The sequence below is a fragment of the Quercus lobata genome, chromosome 9 (assembly GCF_001633185.2).
Source record: "Quercus lobata isolate SW786 chromosome 9, ValleyOak3.0 Primary Assembly, whole genome shotgun sequence".
Taxonomy (NCBI): Eukaryota; Viridiplantae; Streptophyta; class Magnoliopsida; order Fagales; family Fagaceae; genus Quercus; species Quercus lobata.
In genome coordinates, this window is record NC_044912.1 from 53,129,132 (window position 1) to 53,147,193 (window position 18,062).

Here is an 18,062-nt window from a genome sequence, read left to right on the forward strand (position 1 = left end):
TTTTGTTCCTTTTTTTTTTATTTGTTTTCACGCGTTTTTGGAGTAATACGATTACTGATAGTAACAGTAAATAGATGAAATCATTAAAGACCCACGTGTAGTTAAACTATTGTTTTCAGTTTTTTTTAAATAGATTTTTAGTCATTTTATATTATGTGATAGTTATTAATTACTCCAAAGTATTATAAATATATATTTCATCATCTCAAAAATATTATTATTAGACACTCTCGAAATACCATAAATATATATTCTTCTTTCTTACATAATTATAAATCCCGCTAATTAAATTTATAATAAACTACGCTTTTGTTCCTTTTTTTTTTTATTTGTTTCGAAGCTGCACTTTTGTTCCTTTTTTTTTTATTTGTTTTCACGCGTTTTTGGAGTAATACGATTACCGATAGTAACAGTAAATAGATGAAATCATTAAAGACCCACGTGTAGTTAAACTATTGTTTTCAGTTTTTTTTAAATAGATTTTTAGTCATTTTATATTATGTGATAGTTATTAATTACTCCAAAGTATTATAAATATATATTTCATCATCTCAAAAATATTATTATTAGACACTCTCAAAATACCATAAATATATATCATTATTTCTTACATAATTATAGATCTCGTTAATTAAATTTATAGTAAGACTCACAATTCATATAAATTATGAAATTTATAGTAAGACTCACATGTAAAATAGAAAAGTACACATTTATAACACTTCCAAAGTATCCAATAATTTTCTCCTCACATTACTCTAAGTCTAATTAAATTTATGAGATGGCCACAATTTCCAGGATATGTAATTGAACAACACAAGACTTGTAGTTAAGTGTAGAACATTAGTCACATAGCACAAAAGTAAGTTGTCCCTCCCTAGTCCCTATATCCAAAATGTGTATTACTTATCTAATTCAGCTTCTAAAGGGGCAGTTTATTGTGAGTTTGATACATCCCCAAAAAATTACAAAATAAAAACAGATACCTTTTTTTTTTTTTTTTCCTCTTCCAATTTAGCACTGCTACTCACAGATATCAATATTTTTGCTTTTTGGGTACAATATCAAATACTCAAAAAACCCAACTTGGAATTAACAAATAAAGCGAAAAGCAAAAGACCCAGATGACCAAAACTACAAGATCCAACAAAATTTCTCAGTTTCTCATTATAAAAAAAGAAAAAGAAAACAGAGGTGAAGGAAATGGAATAATAACATTGTTCTAATAACTGTGTTAGACCTGCCGGTCTTATCAGTTCAAATATGAACAAGGATCTATATTAGTCCACACCACAAACGGAATTTCTTATCGAAATTGGTGAAAATCAAAAGACTAGAGGTTCAACCGCCAAAACTGGTTTTGATCAATTGCTTACTTACCAAAAATTTTTTAGCTTACCAAAAAGAAAGAGAAGCAAGCTTACATGCATTACTTCTTTTACTAGTGAACGCATTGACACTACCTGGGTGGTGTGAGGCATTTAAAAAAAAAAAAAAACACAGATAAACAAGCTTTAAATTCTAGAATCATGATCAGACCACTTGGCCGGCATGCATTGGACTTTTTTCAGATCTGGAACCAAAAGATTTGTGAGGGAAAAAAAAAAAAAAAACAAACAAACTGAGAAGAAGAAGATGACAAAGTAGGGGCTGTGCGAAGTTGAAACAGCAAGTTAGCAACCAAACACAGATCGACAGTCACAGCCTTCATCTTCGTCTTCTGCTTCTTCCTCTTCTTTCTTCTTTTTCTCCTGCTTCTCTTTCTTCTTTCCGTGTAGACTGCTTTGGTTTCTCACCCTCTCTCAGTTTAGGTTTGTTTTGAATTCTTTTTTTCTATTTTATGTTTCCAATGGCATTTGTTCACGTGACTTGCCTTGGAAGAATCTAGAGCCCATCTCCTACACGTGACTTGGAAGAATCCAGAGCCCATCCAGCTACACGTGACTTGGCATTGGAATAAGAAAACTTTTTATTTTTGAAATTGGCAAAATGTTTCAGCCAATAGATTTGCAACTTTGAGACTGTAATGTGACTGTTGATGGAATGATAAGTAACAAATAAAATATTATAAGTATTTTTATTAATATTTATAATTTTTTTAAAATAAAAAAATATAGTATTATAAAATATTTCACAACTTTTTTGTCACAATTATAATGTAGCAAAGTTTGAATGGTAGAAAAAAATATTGTGTCAACGGATACAATTAAGTATATAATAATTGTTAAATAATTATTTTAATTTAAAATTACTAAGTGCCCTTCTAATTCCTATATTATTACAATATTACTATCACGAGTTTATTTTATCAAACATATAAATAAATAAAAAAGTATTATATCTATATATGCTTAGGATATTTTTTTTTTTTTGTTGAGAAACAATGTATGTTTAGGATATGATATTTCTTATTTGTCCTGTGAAACTTATGATATAAAAAAATATATTTGAAAGATAGATTTTTATATTTAATTGGGTTATTTAATTTAATTTTTCTATTTATACTAATTTAATATATTTATTTATATTAAATAATTATTAAACTAATTATGACGTCATTATAGTTCGACTCCGGTTCAACCTCGGTTTGACCTTAAAAACTTTAAACCTCTCATTTTTTACAATTTAATGAACGGTCCGGGTCTGAAAACCTTGATGAGATCAGTACACACGAACTTTGAGAATCTGGGAAGGAACCATAACTTTACCATCTTATCTAGTTTTTTTTTGTGCACCGATGCCTTCAGCGATGCTATTTTTTACTGATACATTTTCGATTGATGAGGTACTCTTATCACATAATAAATATTTTTCACATAGAATCTTTTCCCTTGTTTGCAAGATGTCTTACTTTGTTTGTTGAAATGTATTCTATTCTTTTATATTCATAGCTTCAAATTTGATGAGAAGAGATCACCGGTTTATCACATTGTTGAGGAGACATTCCCTCATCTGTTCATAACAGGCTTGTCCAGATTGTCAACCCGCCATTGGATGTTGCAGTTTTGATCCAGCTTATTTGTAAAATATTTGGTCATCCATATGTGTTCGTTCTTAGATGGAGAGATTTGCAGTCTAATTTTATGCATGGGTTTTCATTCTTGGTGGTGTTTTAATAGGTTGTCATTGTTCTCATTTCATGTTATGCTTGAATTCATTTTGGATAAATTGCAAATATCTATCCTGAACTATTGTCCAAGTAACTATATCTTGGAAAGTTTAAAATTGAGCAATCAACACCTTAACGTCATTTAAAATTCCAAATAATCCTCTGCTGCTCAAATTACTATCAAAGTAAGAGCAAATTAACAGAAAAGAGAAATAGAAAATTTGTTTGTTTGTTTTTGTTTTGAAAAAATCTTGGAGAAGAGGAAGTTTTTACCTTATTTTCATCCTTTTTCACGTCCAAATTGAGAATGGCTGATTTCTTTATTCAGAAGATGACTTTTATATATCACTAGCTGCAAACCCGCGCATTGCGCGTGATAATTATTTTATGGTGGTTTTATTAAAAAAAAAATTACAATTTAAACTAATCTAATAATGAGTAATGTATTTCATAATTATATTTTTATTTGTTATAGGAACAATCATAAATGTAATATAGGAACAATCCAAAACACCAAAAAAAATGTAAAATAAAAAAAATTAATAAAACTTAACAATGATTAATCGAACCAATATTATGATAAAATTTTGTTTTTGATAATCTATTAAGGTTATTTTCTTTGTAGAAATTATAATTTCGGCCGCCCAAAACATATTATCAAATAAACAATTATTAGCAAAATCTAATAATTAAATTTCTATACATGCATTGTTATAAAATAATAATAATAATAATAAAAATAAAATTGCAAAAGTTAAAATTTGTCACCTATTTGATTATTTTCGTTTGGCTAACCTTTACTTTTCTTTAAATAAATGGCATTATAGAGTACTTCTAATACAACTATTAAGAGTACTTTGTCCATCACAAAGGATTAGAAAATAAACAAAAATTAGTAGTCTCATAGTTTAACATTTAAATTGAGCACTAATAAAATAATGCTATGTAACAGAATAAATACTAAATTATCCAAATCATGCTATGTAATAGAATAATATTACATTTTTATATGCTATATTTAATTCTTTAGAACACAATAGGATAACATTTAACAATCAAAGAGAATAAAAAAAAAATAATAACAACAACAGTTTAAAAAACAAAACTAAATCGCATTAACCAAAAATAGATTTTTAAAGAATATAAAAAAATTATCAACCTAAAGTAGAGATGCAAGAAAAATAAAAAAATCCACCAAAAAATTTAGAGAGAGAGAGAGAGAGAGAGAGAGAGAGAGAACCTTTTTTTTTTTTTTTTTGGTGAGGGAAAACTATGCATAGAATAAAAGAGATAGTGACAAATTTATAGTAAGAGGATGTGAATAAGAAAAGACAAAAATAAAGGAAGAATGATATTAATGTATAGATTAGTGGGGAGATGAAAAGGTAAGGGAGGGAGAAAGATTGAAGAAGTAGTGGGAAGATGAAATGGTAAAGGACAGAGAAAGGTTGGAGAAGTGTAAATATTAAAAAAATAAATGTTAAAAACAATTATAAGAAAATTGAAAAAAAAAAAACCCTAAAGCTTGAAAGGCTTCAACGTTTTGTTTTTTTGTTTTTTTTTTTTTTTCCTTTAAGTTGAAAAGGCTCACACAAAATCCTAAAGCTGAATTGAAAAGGTTTTGGGTTGAGTTTGATAGCAAGGTGATAGTGGAAGTAAATAAATAAGTAGTGGGCTGCATTTATAGGGCTGAAAATTGTAAAAATCATTTTAAAATTATAAGACAAATTATATTTAAAAAAAAAAAGAAAAAAAAAATGATGTGGCAGCAACGTGAGAGCAGCAGTAGCATTAAACACTACGCTTCAATTTTTAGTAATATATAAATTTGGGTTTGTTGTTTGTTCTTTTCAGTTGGAGATTCCAAAGTAGCTATTTGGCCAAAATGGCCAAATGGCCATAAAATTCTAAGTATATAATTAGTAGTTCTAGTTACCAAACTATATTATTTACTAGCATCTTGAGTGTAAAAGACTCGATTTTTGCCTATAAATCGACTCTCAGGGACTCGATTTTCATGATCTAATCATTTCCGATGTGGCATATTTTTCCACGTGGTCACATGAAAATTGAGTATCTAAGAGTTGATTTGCAAACCTTATAAAACCCAGAAGAACCTAGACCCAGAAGAACCCAAAGAAAAAAAAAAAAAAAAACCAGAAACAGATGGAGAGAAGAACCCAGGCAGCACAGTCCGCCGTGCGGCCTGGGTTCTTCTCCGACCGATCTAGGTTCTTCTCTCTTTCTCTTTCTAGTTTTTTTTTTTTTTTTCTTGGTTCTTGATATGTTCTGGGCAGGTCACCTCTCTCATCTGATCTCATTCTTTCTCTTTTGATTTGATTGTTGTGTTTCTGGATTTTTTAAAAAAAAAATTTGTGTATTTTGGCTTGTACGAAAGAGACTTGAGAGTTGAAATTTTTAAAAATTTTTTTTGGTCTATAAATCGAGTCTCAAAGACTCGATTTCCATGGTCTGATCTGACTTTATTTGGCCATTTTGGCCTAGCTATTTGATCCAGCGTTCAATGCATGGATGATTCTTTTCTTAAATATATTAGGGAGTTCCGTTCCCTTGGAAGGGCAGCCTGCTGATCCCGAGCTTAGGAAATCATGGGGATGGTGGAAGGTCAAGAAATGGACGATTCACATTTTAAATAGGCTGTACACTCAGTAACTTCCTATATTTGAAACATATTAAAATAAGTATGAGGCTTGCAGCAGGACGCATTTTGACTTTTCATTGCCACTAAAAAGTCTTATTTTACTCAGGTTTGTAGATTTGAACCTTCAAAACCCAGAAAACAAAGCTTTTGCTCAAATGTTTCATTAGAAATATGCTGGAAAGATCTTGGAGTGTCTAAGCAACAGGTGATTTTACTTTTTTCTTTTTTTTTTTCAAGATAAAATTGTCATAGCTCGTCAGGGGATACCTGGCAGCTGGAGTTAGTTGCCCATAGGTTTTACTAACTAGAGGCAAGTTGAAAGAGCTCTTCTTTAGAAAGGGTTCCCTGTGTTATTTAAAAAAATAAGATAAAATTGTCATAGATCTAACTCCTCCCCCCACCCTCTACTCGTCAGGGGATACCTGGCAGCTAGAGTTAGTTGCCTATAGGTTTTACTAACTAGAGGCAAGTTGAAAGGGCTCTTCTTTAGAAAAGGGTTCCCTGCGTTATTAAAAAAAATAAGATAAAATTGTCATAGATCTAACTCCTCCCCTCGTCCTCTACTTATCTATCAAAAAAAAGGGTCAAACTCCTTTTTATCCTTTTATTTTATGTGTTTTGTGGTTTAATCAATCTACTCATCAGTAGCATCAGTTGTTTAGTTGTGCTTATTAGAACTTGTGAATATCAATTAGTGTTTTCTGATTTTTTTTAAGAATGATACGATCATGGCTTTGTAAGGCTCATAGAGGACTAGTTTATCTTACACTACACTTCCAACCTAAGAGCATTGTTATACCTAAACTTAAATAATTCTTTATGCCAACTACAAAGGGTTTGCTATATTGAGATGGATAGAATAAAGAATTGGATGTATCATTTGGAATTTAATTTGAATGAGGTTTAGATCATTTTTACTCTTTGGTAATGTTTATTTTTCTGCAACGTAGTGGCTAAAGTACTTAGCAGAATGTTAACATAGTTCTGGTAGTGAAAGTCCTTGAAGATTCAAGGTATACTTTTTGGAGGTTTCCTTCCTCTTTGAGTTGTTATATACTTCGATGTACTTTCAATTCCTAGATCATATAGGGTACAAGCTTAAGAGTGTTGTCTTGTAAGATTCTTAATAATTTGTGCAAATGTTAAATATTTTGATCAAGTTAAATATTGTAAGTAAATGCTGTCTTGATCATGTTAATATTTTGATGATTTCCAAATAATCTTTTTACTTGTTAATACTTATATTATTAGTTAATTCACTCCATTAACATATCTGAATATGGTGTTTCTTCCTATGAACATCAATGGCAATCCAAATTGAGGTGTCATGTAATCCTTGAAGATTAATATTGTAAAATCAAATTTTAGTTCATAAAAGTAACTGATTTGTTAAAAGTAGTAATGTAGTATACTATACCTTGTAATGATGCCCTATTACTGTTTCTGTTACTCTAAAGAGAAAAGTTGATAAATTCATTTGGCTCTCCTAGTAGATCTCTTTAGAATCTCCAGCGATCACTTTCTAATGTCCAAAGTCTCAACATGATTGTGTATAACTGGGCAAACTAAACATTTAGTTTATAACAAATTCCAAGGCTATCATTTGGATACGTCCCAACCAGTTTCTAAGAAGGAAGCCCAGTTTACAAAATTGTGGCTCTAAAAAGTCTACTTCTCCTCCCTTGCCAAATAGGAGAAAATTTTCCTACAATTTTAAAGAAATAAATAAAAACTACCTTGGATCTTGATTTTAAGGTTTTTCTGATTTTTATTTTTTCTATAAATTTTTATTTTTATTTTTTTTTCTATTAAATGTACACAATATTGTGATACAGTGGTAAGTCTAGTACTATGCTTCTTTTACTAGCGAACGCATTGACACTACTTGGGTGGTGTGAGGCATGGGATCAGTACACTCGAACTTTGAAAATCTAGGAAGGAACCGTAACTTTACCATCTTATCCAATGTTTTTTTGTGTACCGATGCCTTCAGCGATGCTATTTTTTACTGATACATTTCCGATTGATGAGGTACTCTTATCACATAATAAATATTTTTCACGTAGAATCTTTTCCCTTGTTTGCAAGATGTCTTACTTTGTTTGTTGAAATGTATTCTATTCTTTTATATTCGTAGCTTCAAATTTGATGAGAAGAGATCACCAGTTTATCACATTGTTGAGGAGACATTCCCTCATCTGTTCATAACAGGCTTGTCCAGATTGTCAACCCGCCATTGGATGTTGCAGATTTGATCCAGCTTATTTGTAAAATATTTGGTCATCCATATATGTTTGTTCTTAGATGGAGAGATTTGCAGTCTAACTTTATACATGGGTTTTCATTCTAGGTGGTGTTTTAATAGGTTATCATTGTTCTCATTTCATGTTATGCTTAAATTCATTTTGGATAAATTGCAAATATCTATCCTGAACTATTGTCCAAGTAACTATATCTTGGAAAGTTTAAAATTGAGCAATCAACACCTTAACATCACTTAAAATTCCAAATAATCCTCTGTTGCTCAAATTATTGTCAAAGTAAGAGCAAATTAACAGAAAAGAGAAATAGAAAAAGCTGAAGAGAGCTTTGGTTCACCTTTTTGTTTGTTTGTTTTTGTTTTGGAAAAGTCTTGAAGAAGAGGAAGTTTTTACCTAATTTTCATCGTTTTTCATGTCCAAATTGAGAATGGCTGATTTCTTTATTCAGAAGATGACTTTTATATATCATTTGGGTTTGTTGTTTGTTCTTTTCAGTTGGAGATTCCAAAGCAGCTATTTGATCCAAACGTGTTCAGTGCGTGGATGATTCTTTTGTTAAATATATTGGGGAGTTCCATTCCCTTGGAAGGGCAGCCTGCTGATCCCGAGCTTAGGAAATCATGGGGATGGTTTAAGGTCAAGAAATGGACGATTCACATTTTCAATAGGCTATACACTTGGTAACTTCCTATATTTGAAACATATTAAAATAAGTATGAGGCTTGCAGCAGGAGGCATTTTGACTTTTCATTGCCATTTGAAGTCTTATTTTACTCAGGTTTGTAGATTTGAACATTCAAAACCCGTAAAACAAAGCTTTTGCTCAAATGTTTCATTAGAAATATGCTAGAAAGATCTTGGAGTGTCACATAAATTTGCTTACTGTGATTCGTGTTGGTGGCTATTTACTTGACAGAGTTATCAACATTATTCTTCAATACCTAAGCAACAGGTGATTTTACTTTTTTCTTTTTCTTTTTTCAAGATAAAATTGTCATAGCTCGTCAGGGGATACCTGGCAGCTGGAGTTAGTTGCCCATAGGTTTTACTAACTAAAGGCAAGTTGAAAGGGCTCTTCTTTAGAAAGGGTTCCTTGCATTATTCAAAAAAATAAGATAAAATTGTCATAGATCTAACTCCTCCCCCCGGCGCCCTCTACTTATCTATCAAAAAAAAGGGTCAAACTCCTTTTTATCCTTTTATTTTATGTGTTTTGTGGTTTAATCAATCTACTCATTAGTAGCATCTGCTGTTTAATTGTGCTTATTAGAACTTGTGAATATCAATTAGTGTTTTCTGATTTATTTTTTTAAGAATGATATGATCATAGCTTTGTAAGGCTCATAGAGGACCAGTTCATCTTACACTACACTTCCAAGCTAGGAGCATTGTTACACCTAAACTTAAATAATTCTTTATGCCAACTACAAAGGGTTTGCTATATTGAGATGGATAGAATAAAGAATTGGATGTATCATTTGGAATTTAAATTCAATGAGGTTTAGATCATTTTTACTGTTTGGTAATGTTTATTTTTCTGCAACGTAGTGGCTAAAGTACTTAGCAGAATGTTAACATAGTTCTGGCAATGAAAGTCCTTGAAGATTCAAGGTATACTTTTTGGAGTTCTCCTACCTCTTTGAGTTGTTATGTTTGGTTTCCAGCCAAGTCACCGGTAGTTCTTCCTCAGTTTTGAGTCTACATAATTTGGTATGCCTGCCCTTTTGGTTTATCTGCTAGATTTTAAATAATCAGGGTCCCACACAATATGAACCTTAAACAGCAGCTAAATCTCTTGTTTTATGGCGCATCAGCCATTACTGAAGCATATATAATAATAATCATTCATAATAATAATATTATTGTTATAAAGCATTTACAATGTAGTGCACTATGTTCTGCCATTTTTGTCACTTCAAGTGGCCTATTGTGGAGTCACATGAGCAGAACATATATGGTTCTTCTAAGGCTCTTAGCAGCATATGCAGTTCTCCTATTTTGAGGCTTTTGTGCTCATTGAAACTCAAAAGAGGATGCAAAATTTACTTGTTTAATGCTTTTATTGTTTTAATTAGTTACTGGTATCATAGACTTTTAGAGTGAAATCTTTGATCTATCTGTGAGTCACAAGATAATTGCCTTCTTAAAAAAAATAAAAAATAAATTTTAATTTTAAAGTTCATTGTTGAATTTAACACTCAAGTACGCTTTCATGATATATCTATGCAGAAGTTTTTGTAGAAGTTTTGGAAATTGTGTCATAAATGACTTTCTTTTCTCCGGCAATATCTATGGACATGTGTAGTCTGTGGCCATTGATGATGGAAGTATTGGCAGACTTTGCTATCGACTACTTTCCAAGTATGATATTCTCCACTGCATGACATAAGACTGTGATGAAACCTGTTAATAAAAATTCATGATATAATGTCTATCAATTACTCTCTCTGTTCAACAATCCACATTGTTAATCACTTTTGGGGAATATAACTTTTTAGTTTTTAAAGGCCTTGAATCAAAACCACCTAACCACCCCTTGAAAATTTACGGACTTATTTTTTTTGAGCATTTCTAAATTTACCCTCGGTTCACTTTTTAAATGGGGCATCCATTTTGTGACATCTGAAAATGGGGGGGCCAATAATCTAGGACAGAGGAAGTATTAAGTTGAACCGTATTGTTTAAACTTGGGCATGCAAGTCAGTTTTGAACACAGTAATCATTTAAGGTGCAAGATATCCTCCAATAATTAATATCCAGTATATTTTGTTAACAAGCTTCACGTGAAGAACCTGTTTTGTAGTGCTTTTCATGTACTTTCCCCATATTTCGATTCTCTTTAGATCTATTTTCATTTCGATATTCTGGTTCCTTTGGATAATTAGGTATCCAGGAGAACTGCACATTTCCTCACTTGTAAAGAGCTAGACTACCAGCAAAGCCTTTGGAGTATGATTTCACCTGTGAGTTTCTTTTTAATTAATAAATTTTGTTTTGACTACTAGCTGTTCAGTTAAAGCATTTGAAAGTAAATGAAAAGGGCTAAATGATTTTTTGTGGAACTAATTCTTTTAAATTACCTTTTTACTCCTTTCCTCCTCACTTGGTAGATAAGGTCTGTGTGTTGTTTCGTTTATGCTAATCATGGCAGATAAAAATATGGAGGACAGTGATATTGAGCCAGCTCCAAAGCTCATTCAAGTACTCTTCCAGAACTGCAAAGGGAAAGTGGATCAATGGGTTGAGCCCCATATCTCAGAGTCACTGTTGAGCAGTTGCGTTGGGCTAAGAAGTCATACTTGAAATGTCTTCTTTTTAAAGTGGTAGGGAGAAAACATAAACTTCTCTTCATAAGTATTCATATTGTCCTCTAAGTGCCTTATTCTCATAAGCTTTTTGGTTTTGGGTTGCAATTTTAAACAACTCCCCCCACCCACCCACTGACCAAAAAAATGGGAAAAAAAAATCCACCTTGCTGCTTTTCCCCCTTTACATAACATTCCTAGCTAGAATGTCATTGACAAGCATGCTTTCATTGTTTTCTATGACATTTGGCATTAAGACTCTCTTTGATACTGATTTTTTTTGCCCCGGGGGGGGGGGGGGGGGGGGGGGAGGTGCTTAACTCCCTTTTTATTTTTTTGGGGCCTTACGAATTGACCATTAGGTGTGTGGGGCCCCTCCCTATATAATAAATAAGGAGGAGCATAATTTTTACCATTGGGTTTTGCTTTTAAGGCAATTGCAATATTAGATTATCATGTAGAAAGAATGGAGAGACAGTTTGCAGGTTGGAAGATTTTTTTTTTTGGGGGGGGGGGGGGGGTGTTACTTTTATTTTGAGTACACTTTTTTGTTTACCAACTTATTTCCTCTCATTATTCACTAACCCAACTGTGGCAAATAGATTGGAAAAGTAGTGGGATTTCTTAAAGATTTGGCTAGGTGATGAATTTAAATTTGATTTGTTTCCATTATGTCATGGGTTTCAACCAGCTAAGTCAATGGTTGTGGAGATCTGGTGAAGAAGGAAATCACTATTGGACACGTGTCATTGGGTTAAAATATGGAGAATAAGGGTGGATGGATCTTAAATGTTATGAAAGGCTTCATGGGTGTAGCCTTTGGCGAAGTATCAAATGGTGGGTTGGGGGAGGTTTTTGTGCTATTTTAGGTTTGCACTAGGTGATGATAGAAGGGTGTATTTTGGCATGATAAATGGTGTAGGGACATTGGTCATAAAGGATCATTCTTTTTATTTTCATAAGTAATGGAGTTTTATTAATGACATGAAGCGATGTTCTTGCCTTCTTCTTACCAGTTCCTCAAAAAGAAAAAGAAAAAAAGAAGTGTTGTTCACAAAGAAGTATTATGTAATTAATTTGAGAGCACTGCCGACTAAAATGCTCGAGTACATCTTGTGTACAAAGATGCTGTGAGGGTCAATTTTTGAATCTTATAGCTAGTCATGCCTTTTATGATTGGAACTTGAGTCAGTTGATTCTTTTTTATTTTTTAAAAAGGTACAATGACAGTTTTGTTTTTCAAAATTACTGTGCCACAGGTTCCCTCCTGGGGGGAAAGAAGAAACCCTTTCATTCCACAACAGCCTGCAAGTCTGTTTAAACTTGTTACCAGCTCATTTACCCTTTCGGAAGATTTTGCTATTTCATGTGAATGATTTTTATGTTATGGGGAACATGATAAGAAGGTTTGCTACTTGGGATTGACATCACTTCTGTTGCTTCTAGCTGAGGCTTTGGGGCGTGTTTTCAGGGCAGCGCTTGATCTCTTAGTTGCTTTCAAAGATCAAGTTGCAGGTCTCTCTCTCTCTCTCTCTCTCTCTCTCTCTCTATATATATATATATATATATATATATTGTTGGTGGTTACACAAGGGAGGGCACGCACGACATTCAATGGACAAGCATAGAGCTTGCCTAGCCAGACAATCCTACCGCCACTCACAGACATTCACTCACACTAGACCACAACATGACATGCCACAAGGCGTGCCAAACAATCATAACTTATGTGTTCTCCTGTTACACCTAATTTGGCCTAGTATGCCTTTTAAGGTGACGTATGGTTTTCAGCTCTTGAACACCCACCATGCCAACCATATTGTGGGATATTGGTCATTATAGTGGCTTGGGTTTGGCCATACTTGAGGGACTTGAGATGCCATGAGATGCTATTGTACCACTATGCCTTGTTGTTTAAGGCTGGCCTTGGCTTGATAAGATCAAGGCACCACATATCCAAATAATGGACTCAAGCAGTTTCTCCATTATGCGCTATTTGCTTTAGTTTCAGATAAAACATCCAAAAATGAAACCAAAGGCTCCAATTCTCAGTTTTTCTGAACTGGTCCAATGAATAATGTACATAGTTGAAAAATCCAAATAATTTGCTATTGTTGCATTGCATTCCTGTCCACTACAATGTGAGACAATTCTAAGAGCAACTTTCAACGACATATCTCCACACCAAGGGTCATGCCAAATCAAATCAAATTTGAGATCCATCTCCTACCTCATATCAAACAAATTTAGAGAACAAATAGTATCCACCCCCTACATATCCATACTCCAACACTATAAGAACCCACTACTAACTCTGAACACCATTGCCCCATTCAACACCATATCTTCCTACTTTCTCTACAATTGATCTCTCTGTCACATTTTGTATTCTTTTGTGTGGTACAGTAGTATAGGGTTTTGCCATGAATATAAGCACTTAGTATAGTATTTTGGATGTTACATATATACTTTTATGGACTTCTAATATGATTATTTTCAGGGTCCTTTCCGATTAGTTGCTGAGGAGGGAAAATCCAAATGTTCTTGGGTGAGTCTTGATGACATCTCAAATAGTGTTGGTAAAAAGCGAGGGGGGCACTTAAGCGCAGAGGCCTCATGGAGCCTAGGCGCAAAGCTCAAAGCGTGCTTCTTTGAATGAACCTAGCTTTTGAGGCAAGAAGCGCTGGAGCCTTGGGGCTTTGCACTTTGAGCTTAAGCACACTTAAAGCGTGCTTTTACCAACACTGAATCTCAAATATCTTTATACGAGGTATCCTTTCCTGTTGCTTCTATAGCCTATTTTTTGACTTTTCCCTATGTGCATGCTTTACTTTTGATTTCAATATATCTAGATTTTTTTTTTGCATTTTTAGTTATCTTTGTACATCATCTTTATTGGATGGTGATTTGGGCATACATATGTGAGTGTGTACAGATTTTTTTTTTTTTTTTTTTTTGGAGAATGTAGTGTGTATACAGAATTTGTTTTGCTTTATTGAGATTTTAATCTGTTAAGTATTTTTCCTATTTTCTTGCAAAGATGAAATTTCAAAAATTGAAGAAAAGGAAAAGAAAAAAATGACTGATAATTAATATATGTATATTATTGTTCAGTAATATCTCATATAAAGATATGCAATATTGGAAGATATACTATATATGATACATATATTAATTCTTAGTCATCATAGGGTTGGGGTGTTGAAGTTAAATATAGTGATTTACTTACAACCATTGCCAGAAACATTAATTGAAAGAAAGAAAAAACCTATAAAAAAACCCCTAGTGCTGGTTGGAGTTAGTATCAAGCCATTGTAAAAATTCAAACAATAATAAAAATACAATTGTGTAATGGCCCGATAAAAGCGCTAGCCACATCTACGCTTACACCCCAAAAGGCCTAGGTGCTAACTCATGAAGGGGATTTTTTTTTTTTTCTTTCTCTTCCTGACTTCCTGATTGATGTTGAGGGCTGACTAGAAGCAACCCTAGGTGCTGACTCCTAAGTGATTTTCTTGTTTTTAGTTCTTTTCATGTTGCATGAAGTTTTGGTTCCTTATTATTTGACTCTAAATAGCTACAATGTTTCTGAATTGTGAGGCTTAAGTTTTCCACCTTCTGGTTTCCTAATCTTTTTTCTTATTCTTCTTCTTATTCTTCCCTCATCTTAATGTCAGAAAGTTTACTGGCTGTTCAATGTTGTGAGAGATTTGGAACAAGTGAAAGACAATGGGTACAGGCCCAAGTTGAGAATGCTAAGCAACAAGCTATTCTAATGGCACCTAAATCCCAAGTATGTTTAGATGAAGCTCACATTCATATTAATTTTCATTCTTAGGTATAAGTTTCATATTTGACTTGTCAATTCATCATGCTATTTTAGATTTTTGGCTTTTTAAATTTAGGTTCTGTATCACCTTTGCTAGATCCGTGTCTAGAGCATATGTGTACTTTTAAATCACAAAGCATTGCTTTAAACCGTTTAATAAAATGATATGCTGGGCAACTTCTAAAGAGAGCTTCAACACACGTATTCAAGATAGAATCAAGCAAGGTTTGCACTTTGCAAAATATTGCTCAAAGGTAACTGGCATTGTTGCCAATGCCTGTAGAAAGAAAACCGTGCTGAAATATGATTCAAATTCCTATTTTCCAATGACTGATGATGGCTGCCCAATGTTAGTTGTTGGATATGTAGGATTTTTAAACAGAACACATACTCTAGGTGTTTCTTTCTTATAAAATTAAATGCCTGGTTTTTGTGAGGCAACTTGTAATTTTTATTTTGATCAAGTTTTAGCATTTACTTTCATTGGTGTTATGCCAGACATTTCTTTTATAGCTTTAGGACTTTTTAAATAGGTTTGCTTTGCCTTTGGTTGCTAGGAAGTCTTTAATTTTGTAGCTTGTTACAGAAAATTATGCATTAAATGATGCTTAGAAATGTTTGTCACTTATCAAAGGTTGAAAATTGTATCTTTTTTGCCTGTTCTAATGTGTGTTGGTTGGGTGGGGTTGAGGTGGGTGGATGTTGATGGTCAAAATAATCTATAAATGAGGCATTGTCCTCCCCAATTAATGCCCCAACCATTTCATAAGGATTTGATTCCTTGACCTCCTATAACTGTGTTGCTACTCAGCCACTGAAACCATTGGCCTTTAGTAGATTTGAAAATTTTACTAAAGAATCTGAGATCTTATTATGTGCTCAAGAAGTTTTCTACTTTAATTAAAAGGGAACCCAAAGAATTTCCCCACTTACATTTTGTGAATGTTTCTATCAATAAGATTTTTTTGATATTACATGTGGGCTTAGGCAGGGTTATGTGCTTCCTTCTTTGCTATTTAATGTGGTGATGAAGGAATTAAGTAGATGGATTCTAGAGTGGTTGAGGTATTGAAGCAGTTAAGGTTCCTTCAATGCATTTCAATGTGTCTCATTGTGGTGTTAGATTTGAAAATAACTTTTGTACAGAGGTTGGCTAATTCTAGTCAAGGAGTTTGCTAGTGAAGAAATTTTGTCTATTGAGTTGGATTGCAATGTAGGCTCTTGCCTGATGATTTACCTTGGCTTAACTTTGGGTTCATTTTCACCATAATTAGTAGTGTCAAGTGTGCCTGCTAGGTTTGCCTGACATACTTCATGTCTTGGATACATTATGTGGAATATGTGGTGGAATGGGATAAGTTTTGAAGGCATGTGGTATGAGAGAAAGACGGGAAGCATGATGGGGTTGGTGTATTAGTCCTAATAGGATGTCTTGTGTGGTTATGTGAATGGATATGTGAAGGGTGTGGTGACATTTCCTGTATCTTTACTTCTAAGTTGAACAGCTTGTTGGATTTACTTTTGCAATGTTATGGTGTGGAAATCACCTTCCAAAGGCACCTTTCCCCTTTGTTCAGTATGATGATACATTAGGGGAAGGACAACTGTTGTTGTCCCTTGAATAGGATTCCAAATTAAAGGAGATTTATGGGAAGCCTCCAACGGCATGCCAAGATAAGACATAGGCAAAATTCCAACTCTGCAACCCAAAATTTTAGCCAAAGCATGCACATCGTCTACCTCCCCTATTGGAACCATTTCACTCTTCTGCATGTTGACCTTCAAACTTGTCATAGCCTAAAAACAAAGTAACAACAACCGAATATGAAGAATTTGCTCCACAGCTTCATCACAAAATAGAATAGTATCATCTGTAAACAATAGATTTGAAACACATTTCCCACCACCCCTCCTACCTTAGCTTTAAAACCACGAATTAAGCCAGCTCCCTCCACTTTTCTCAACATCCTACTAAAAACCTCCATCATAATCAAAAACAACATAGGAGATAGCAGATCCCCTTGTCTTAAACTGCTTGAACTACAAAATAAATCAGCTAGAGACTCATTAATCAAAACAGAGAATTGAACTGTGGATATACAAGTGCGAATCCACTTACACCAATTCACCCCAAAGCCCATTCTCTCCAACGAATCCAGAAGAGCCTCTCAATTCACATGATCGTAGGCTTTCCCAACATTAAGTTTACATATAACCCCAGGAACCCGACTCTTCACTCGGCTATCAACACATTCACTCGTAATAAGAACCGAATCAAGGATTTGTCTTCCACCCACAAAGCTATTCCGAGTCTTAGAAATCAACTGATCTAAAACCATTTTCAATTGATTTGCCAAAACCTTAGCCAAGATCTTATACGCACTCCCCACCAAGCTAATAGGCCTAAAATCTCTAATGTTAGAGGCATCGTTCTTTTTTGGAATTAAAGCGATGAAAGTAGCATTAAGAGATTTTTCAAACTTACAATGTTGAAAAAACTCTTCAAAGACCACAAGACTTCTTTCTCCACTACTTTCATACAATGATGATAAAAAGCCGTAGTAACCATCCAAACCTGGAGCTTTTCCCCTTCCAAGTCTCTTACAACCTAAAAAATCTCCTCTCTCTCAAACTTTCTTTCAAGCCAAACTCTCCATATCCCCAATACAATCAAACTCCAAACCCTCCACAAAAGGCTTCCACCCCTCGGACTCGTGATACAAATTTTTATAAAATTGTACTACCTAAATAGTTACCTTGGATTCCTCCTCAAAAACCACCCCATCCACCTTCAAGATCCTTTGATGATTATACCTTATTTGCGAGTTTGCCATCTTGTGGAAGAACTTGGTGTTATTATCCCCTTCCTTAATACATAACATCCTAAATTTTTGTC

The 18,062-nt window shown here is 33.4% G+C and overlaps 2 long non-coding RNA genes across 3 annotated transcripts; both read left to right on the plus strand.

Annotated features, from left to right (window-relative positions):
• The first annotated feature begins 10,267 nt into the window (after positions 1 to 10,267).
• On the plus strand, positions 10,268 to 11,347 carry LOC115960530. The gene is made up of 3 exons (XR_004085195.1): positions 10,268 to 10,393; positions 10,926 to 10,995; positions 11,184 to 11,347. It is a non-coding gene; the product is annotated as an uncharacterized LOC115960530 (long non-coding RNA).
• A 1,182-nt stretch (positions 11,348 to 12,529) lies between these two features.
• On the plus strand, positions 12,530 to 15,112 carry LOC115960531. Of its 2 annotated transcripts, none has more exons than XR_004085196.1 (3): positions 12,530 to 12,852; positions 13,838 to 14,107; positions 15,015 to 15,112. It is a non-coding gene; the product is annotated as an uncharacterized LOC115960531 (long non-coding RNA). The 2 variants fall into 2 exon arrangements; XR_004085197.1 differs by having other exon boundaries at positions 15,019 to 15,112.
• The last annotated feature ends 2,950 nt before the right edge of the window (positions 15,113 to 18,062 follow it).